Below are 6,356 nucleotides of genomic sequence, written 5' to 3'. Positions count from 1 at the left end.
CCGTTCACTGTGATTAACTATGTCACTTCCTGTCCCGTTCACTGTGTCACATTACTAACGTCACTTCCTGTCCCGTTCACTGTGTTGACATCTAACATTACTTCCTGTCCCGTTCACTGTGTAACACTTCTAACGTCACTTCCTGTCCCGTTCACTGTGTAAGTTCGCTGATATCTGAATGTCACTTCCTGTCCCGTTCACTGTGTAAAATTACTAAGTTCACTTCCTGTCCGTTCACTGTGTAACATTTGGAAAGCATTGAGTAAAATTGTGTAGTGACTTGTCTGCTCCTTGTCTGTGACTTGTTGTTCAGTGAAATCACCTTCCCTAAGATGGTGGCCAACTGCTGTCGTTTCCTGTGTTACTTCTGTCGCATCAGTAGACATTAGTGAGAATCAGAAAGCCATGTTCGACCACCTCAGCTACCTGATTTGAGAACAGCAGCGTCGGGCTTGGTGAGTGTCTAAAATGGCTCCTATTCACTACGTCCTGCTCTACTGCTGACCAGAGACGATCAAGGCTTTACATTGAGAGTAGGGCACTTTCTAGGGGGAGAGGCTTGATCATTCTGGATGCAGACGTTGTCTTTCCATTTGTCTGATGTTGATCTGGGGTGCTTGTGTGTGTATGCTCCTGTAGGTTTTAATCATTGTGATGATGCATTAGTGATTTAGTTCTTGCTGTGATTGATAATGTGATTGTGTGTGTGTGTGTGTGTGTGTGTGTGTGTGTGTGATGATGTGTGTATGTGTGTGTGTGTGTGTGTGTGTGTGCCCCTGTGTGTCATCTAGTGATTGTGTGTGTGTGTGTGTGTGTGTGTGTGTGTCCCTCTGTGTGTGTGTCTCTCCCTCTCTGTGTGTGTCTTGATCCCTCTCTGTTGTGTGTTGTCCCTCCTTTTCTCTCTCTCTCTGTGTGCTTCTGCCCTCCTTCTCCCTCTCTGTGTGTTGTCCTCCTTCTCCCTCTGTGTGTGTTGCTCTCCTTCTCTCTCTGTGTGTGTTGCCCTCCTCCTTCTCTCTCTGTGTGTTTGCCCTCCCGTTCTCTCTCTGTGTGTGTTGCCCTCCTTCTCTCTCTGTGTGTGTTGCCCTCCTTCTCTCTCTGTGTGTGTTGCCCTCCCTCTCTCTCTGTGTGTCCCTTCACTGCCCTCTTCCTCTCTCTGTGTGTGTTGCCCTCCTTCTCTCTGTGTGTGTGTTGCCCTCCTTCTCTCCTTCTCAAAATCTGTGTGTGTTGCCCTCCTTCTCTCTCTGTGTGTGTTGCCCTCCTTCTCTCCCTCTGTGTGTGTTGCCCTCCTTCTCTCCCTCTGTGCGTGTTGCCCTCCTTCTCTCTCTGTGTGTCCTCTGAGAGTTGCACCTCCTTCTCTTTCCTCTGTGTGTGTTGCCCTCCTTCTCTCTGTGTGTATGTTGCCCTCCTTCTCCCTGTGTGTGTGTGCCCTCCCTTCCCTCTGTGTGTGTGTTGCCCTCCTCCTCTGTCTCTGTGTGTGTGTGCCCTCCTTCTCCCTCCTCTCTGTGTGTGTTGCCCTCTCCCCTTCTCCCTCTCTGTGTGTTGTCCTCCTCCTTCTCCTCTGTGTGTGCTGCTCCTTCTCTCTCTGTGTGTGTGCCCTCCTTCTCTCTCTGTGTGTGTTGCCCTCCTTTTCTCTCTGTGTGTGTTGCCCCTCCTTCTCACTCTGTGTGTGTTGCCCTCCTTCTCTCTCTGTGTGTGTTGCCCTCCTCTCTCTCTGTGTGTTGCCCTCCTTCTCTCTGTGTCTCCCTTCTCTCTGTGTGTTGCCCTCCTTCTCTCTGTGTGTGTTGCCCTCCTTCTCTCTCTGTGTGTGTTGCCCTCCTTCTCTCTGTGTGTGTTGCCCTCCTTCTCTCCTCTGTGTGTGTGCCCTCCTTCTGTTGCCCTCCTTCTCTCTCTGTGTGTGTTGCCCTTCCTTCTCTCTGTGTGTCTCTCTCTCTGTGTGTGTTGCCCTCCTTCTCCCTCTCTGTGTGTTGCCCTCCTCTCTTCTCCCTCTGTGTGTGTTGCCCTCCTTCTCTCTCTCTGTGTGTGTTGCCCTCCTTCTCTCTCTGTGTGTGTCCTCCTTGCCCTCCTTCTCTCTCTGTGTGTGTTGCCCTCCTTCTCTCTCTGTGTGTGTTGCCCTCCTCTCTCTGTGTGTGTTGCCCTCCTTCTCTCTGTGTGTGTTGCCCTCTCTGTGTGTTCTTCTTCTCTGTGTGTGTGTTGCCCTCCCCTTCTCTCTGTGTGCCCTCCCTTCTCTGTGTGTGTTGCCCTCCTTCTCTCTCTGTGTGTGTTGCCTCCCCTTTCTCTGTGTGTGTTGCCCTCTCCTTCTCTCCCTCTGTGTGTGTTCCTCCTTCTCTCTCTGTGTGTGTTGCCCTCCTTCTCCCTCTGTGTGTGTTGCCCTCCTTCTCTCTCTGTGTGTGTGTTGTCCTCCTTCTCTCTGTGTGTGTTGTCCTCCCTCTCTTCTCTCCTTCTCTGTGTGTGTTGCCCCTCCCTCCTTCTCTCTCTCTGTGTGTGTTGCCCTCCTTCTCTCTCTGTGTGTGTTGCCCTCCTTCTCTATGTGTGTGTTGCCCTCCTTCTCTCTCTGTGTGTGTGTTGCCTCCTCCCTCTGTGTGTGTTGCCCTCCCTCCCCTCCCTCTGTGTGTGTTGCCCTTCTCCCTCTGTCTGTGTTGCCCTCCTCCCTCTGTGTGTGTTGCCCTCCCTCCCTCTGTGTTGTTGCCCTCCCTCTGTGTGTTTCCTCCCCTCTGTGTGTGTTGCCCTCCCTCCCTCTGTGTGTGTTGCCCTCCCTCCCCTCTGTGTGTTGCCCTCCTCCCTCTGTGTGTGTTGCCCTCCCTCCCCTCTGTGTGTGTTGCCCTCCCCTCCTCCTGCCCCCTCCCTGTGTGTGTTGCCCTCCCCCTCCCTCTGTGTGTGTTGCCCTCCCTCCTCTGTGTGTGTTGCCCCCTCCTCCCTCTGTGTGTTGCCCTCCCTCCCCTCTGTGTGTCCTTTGCCCCCTCCCTCCCTCTCTGCCCTCCCTCTCCTCTGTGTGTTGCCCTCCTTTCTCTCTCTGTGTGTGTTGCCCTCCTCTTCTCCCTCTGTGTGTGTTGCCCTCCTTCTCTCTCTGTGTGTGTTGTCCCTCCTCTCTCTCTCTGTGTGTGTTGCCCTCCTTCTCTCTCTCTCTGTGTGTTGCCCTCCTTCTCTCTGTGTGTGTTGCCCTCCTTCCTCTCTCTGTGTGTGTTGCCCTCCTTCTCTCTCTGTGTGTGTTGCCCTCCTTCTCTCTGTGTGTGTTGTCCTCCTTCTCTCTGTGTGTGTTGCCCTCCTTCTTCTCTGTGTGTGTTGCCCTCCATCTCTCTGTGTCCCCAGCGTCTCCTCCATGCGAGGCTCTACTCCACTAGATGTGGCCGCTGCCTCTGTGATGGACAACAACGAACTGGCTCTGGCCCTGAGGAACCCGACCTGGAGAAAGTAAGACAAGGCCCAACTCTACCAGCAAACTAACTTGTTCAGCCCACCCTGTACCCAATGTATAGAGATACAGTATAGAGGTACAGTATAGAGATACAGTATAGAGATACAGTATAGAGGTACAGTATAGAGATACAGTATAGAGATACAGTATAGAGGTACAGTATTGTTCCCTTAACGACTACAGCCAGGAGAACAGACAGGTACACTTTAAATGTAAACCAAGCTCACATGTAGCTGTTTGGTAGTGAACAAGAGACGTGTACTGGTGCAGTAGCAAGCTAATGGTCATGTTTGGTTGATTAAAGATGCTAATCATCCCATTGAAGCAATATGCAGATAACAAGACTGCAGAGGAACTCTCTGGTGTCCTCCACCGTGGGGCTCCTCCTGGTTCAATAGGAATCCTAGTTTATTCTCTCTGATGTCCTCCACCTGGGGCTCCTCCTGTCAATAGGAATCCTAGTTTATTCCTCTCATGTCCTCCACCGTGGGGCTCCTCCAGGTTCAATAGGAATCTAGTTTATTCCTCTCTGATGTCCTCCACCGTGGGGCTCTTCCTGGTTCAATAGGAATCCCTAGTTTATTCCTCTCTGATGTCCTTCCGTGGGGCTCCTGTTCAATAGGGTCCTAGTTTATTCCTCTGATGTCCTCCACCGTGGGGGGCTCCTCCTGGTTCAATAGGAATCCTAGTTTATTCCTCTCTGATGTCCTCCACCGTGGGGCTCCTCCTGGTTCAATAGGAATCCTAGTTTATTCCTCTCTGATGTCCTCCACCGTGGGGCTCCTCCAGGTTCAATAGGAATCCTAGTTTATTCCTCTCTGTTGACCTCACCGTGGGGCTCTTCCTGGTTCAATAGGAATCCTAGTTTATTCCTCTCTGATGTCCTTCACCGTGCTCCTCCTGGTTGTCCTCCACCGTGAGGCTCTCTGACAGGATTCAATAGGAAATAGATACATGCTCCACCTCTCCCTCTGCCTCCTCTTCCCTCTGACAACGTGATGTCCTGAGCCAGACCTTTCCCTGCTAACCTCTCCCTCTGCCTCCTCTTCCCTCTGACAACGTGATGTCCTGAGCCAGACCTTTCCCTGCTAACCTCCCTCTGCTTCCTCCTTCCTCTGACAACGTGATGTCCTGAGCCAGACCTTTCCTGCCTCCTCTGCCTTTCCCTCTGACAACGTGATGTCCTGAGCCAGACCTTTCCTGCTAACCCTCTCCCTCTGCTTCCTCTTCCCTCTGACAAGCGTGATGTCCTGAGCCAGACCTTTCTAATCCCTCTCCCTCTGCCTCCTCTTCCCTCTGACAACGTGATGTCCTTCTGCTAACCTTTCCCTGCTAACCCTCTCCCTCTGCCTCCTCTTCCCTCTGACAACGTGATGTCCTGAGCCAGACCTTTCCCTGCTAACCCTCTCCCTCTGCCTCCTCTTCCCTCTGACAACGTGATGTCCTGAGCCAGACCTTTCCTCAACCCTCTCCCTCTGCCTCCTCTTCCCTCTGACAACGTGATGTCCTGAGGGCCAGACCTTTCCTGCTAACCCTCTCCCTCTGCCTCCTCTTCCCTCTGACAACGTGATGTCCTGAGCCAGACCTTTCCCTCTAACCCTCTCCCTCTGCCTCCTCTTCCCTCTGACAACGTGATGTCCTGAGCCAGACCTTTCCCTGCTAACCCTCTCCCTCTCTGCCTCCTCTTCCCTCTGACAACGTGATGTCCTGAGCCAGACCTTCCCCTGCTAACCCTCTCCCTCTGCCTCCTCTTCCCTCTGACAACGTGATGTCCTGAGCCAGACCTTTCCCTGCTAACCCTCTCCCTCTGCCTCCTCTTCCCTCTGACAACGTGATGTCCTGAGCCAGACCTTTCTAACCCTCTCCCTCTGCCTCCTCTTCCCTAGGTGGTGCAGTACTTGGCTGGCTGTGGCCTCCAGAGCTGCTCCATGCTCGTGTCGAAAGGATACCCTGACATCGGCTGGAACCCCGTCGAAGGAGAGAGATACCTCGACTTCCTCCGCTTTGCAGTGTTCTGCAACGGTACATGTGCATTTATTACCTATGGCCGATAAACCTTCATTTCATTATAACATTTGACTCTGGTTGGTAGATGGTCTTGGTTATTTTCATATCATCCTGATATGAACTCTGTCGTCCCTATCAGGTGAGAGTGTGGAGAGGAGAACGCTAACGTGGTGGTGAGGCTGCTGATTCGTCGTCCCGAGTGCTTTGGCCCCGCCCTCCGCGGAGAGGGGGGGAATGGTCTCCTGGCAGCCATGATGGAAGCCATCAACATATCAGAGGACCCCTGTAGAGACGGGCCCTCCCCTACCTCAGAGGCCGGCAGGACACTGTAGGTACCCCTGTAGAGACGGGCCCTCCCCTACCTCAGAGGCCAGCAGGACACTGTAGGTACCCCTGTAGAGACGGGCCCCCCTACCTCAGAGGCCAGCAGGACACTGGGTACCCCTGAGGACCTACCTCAGAGGCCAGCAGGACACTGTAGGTAGAGACGGGAGAGGCCAGCAGGACACTGTAGGTACCCCTGTAGAGACGGGGCCCTCCCCCTCAGGGCAGCAGGACACTGTAGGCCCTGTAGAGACGGGCCCTCCCCTACCTCGGAGGCCAGCAGGACACTGTAGGTACCCCTGTAGAGACGGGCCCTCCCCTACCTCAGAGGCCAGCAGGACACTGTAGGTACCCTAGAGACGGCCCTCCCCTACCTCAGAGGCCAGCAGGACACTGTAGGTACCCCTGTAGAGACGGGCCCTCCCTACCTCAGAGGCCAGCAGGACACTGTAGGTACCCTGTAGAGACGGGCCCTCCCCTACCTCAGAGGCCAGCAGGACACTGTAGGTACCCCTGTAGAGACGGGCCCTCCCCTACCTCAGAGGCCAGCAGGACACTGTAGGTACCCCTGTAGAGACGGGCCCTCAGAGGCCAGCAGACACTGTAGGTGGCC

The 6,356-nt window shown here is 53.9% G+C and overlaps 1 pseudogene; it reads left to right on the top strand.

Annotated features, from left to right (window-relative positions):
• Nucleotides 1–332: 332 nt before the first annotated feature.
• Nucleotides 333–6,192, top strand: LOC124020929 (annotated as a pseudogene).
• Nucleotides 6,193–6,356: the final 164 nt, after the last annotated feature.

This window comes from Oncorhynchus gorbuscha, unplaced genomic scaffold (assembly GCF_021184085.1).
Source record: "Oncorhynchus gorbuscha isolate QuinsamMale2020 ecotype Even-year unplaced genomic scaffold, OgorEven_v1.0 Un_scaffold_993, whole genome shotgun sequence".
Lineage (NCBI taxonomy): Eukaryota > Metazoa > Chordata > Actinopteri > Salmoniformes > Salmonidae > Oncorhynchus > Oncorhynchus gorbuscha.
Note: the sequence above shows the minus strand (reverse complement) of the source record. Positions and strands in the feature narration are given on the sequence as shown.